Source organism: Apium graveolens, unplaced genomic scaffold (assembly GCF_009905375.1).
Source record: "Apium graveolens cultivar Ventura unplaced genomic scaffold, ASM990537v1 ctg69, whole genome shotgun sequence".
In the NCBI taxonomy this organism is placed as follows: Eukaryota; Viridiplantae; Streptophyta; class Magnoliopsida; order Apiales; family Apiaceae; genus Apium; species Apium graveolens.
The window spans coordinates 1-1288 of record NW_027419876.1 but is presented as its reverse complement, the minus strand read 5'-3'; positions in this window follow the sequence as shown (position 1 = coordinate 1288).

Sequence of the window (1288 nt, the reverse complement as noted above, 5' to 3'; positions counted from 1 at the left end):
GGAGAACTATTTTCTTATTGTACTTTATCTTTGTCTTCACTTGAAAACTTGGTGATATATAAACCAAGTAGTAGCTAGTAATTAGATGTGAATTTTCCCTGAGCTATTTAGAAATATCAAGAGAGAAAATCATCTAGTTTGTACTAGGAAGCAGCTGTGATTTAATTTTGAATCACAGATTTTCTGAAATAACACATCTCTGGTGGAACAACAAATCCACCAGAAAAGTTTTTAAGTTCTTTGTGTTCATTACATTTGTGTTTGAATATATATCTGTCTGCATCAGCTCCAAGCAATTCACACACATTTGATCACTCAAACACTTACCCTTACAAACTGCTCAAAACTTGAAAAAGTTTTGAGATTTACATTCAACCCCCCTTCTGTAAATCTCATTGTTAGTCCACTGGGAATAACAATTGGTATCAGAGCAAGCTCTTAACATATAAAGAGTTTAAAGATCTATTCTGCTAACATCATGAGTGCACAGAAGAACTCTCCTGTTACCATCATGAATAGGAAGGATATTGGTGTAAAGATTCCAGTCCTGGAAAAGGATAATTATCATCACTGGAAAGTGAAGATGCATTTACATCTTCTTTCTTAAGATGAAAGCTACATCAACTATATTGAAAATGGTCCTCACATCCCTCACAAGGTAGCCACAGCTGCTACTGCAACAGTTGCTGTTGGATAGTCTATTCCCAAGCCAAGAGCATAATGGACTATTGAAGACATGGAAGAAATCCGCAAGGATAAGAGAGCCATGAACATTTTGTTTAATGGCTTAGATCAAGATATGGTTGACAATGTCATCAATTGCCAAACTGCAAAGGAAGTTTGGGACACTGTACAAATCATCTGTGAAGGTACTGAGCAGGTCAGAGAGAACAAAATGCAGCTTCTTATTCAACAGTATGAATATTTTCACTTTGAAGAAGGTGAATCATTAAATGATACCTTCAACAGGTTTCAGAAATTGTTGAATGGATTGAAGCTGTATGGTAGAGTGTACCAAGTCAAGGATTCCAACTTAAAATTTCTTAGGTCTCTGCCAAAGGAATGGAAGCCCATGACTGTCTCTTTGAGAAACTCTCAAGATTATAAGAACTTCACACTTGAAAGATTATATGGAATTTTGAAGACTTATGAACTTGAAATGGAGCAGGATGAGCTGTTGGAAAAGGGTAAGAGAAAAGGAGGAACAATTGCTCTTGTAGCTGACTGTGAGAAGATGGAAGCCAGGAATGAGGAGAAAACAATGCCAAGTCTCAAAGTTGGCACAAGC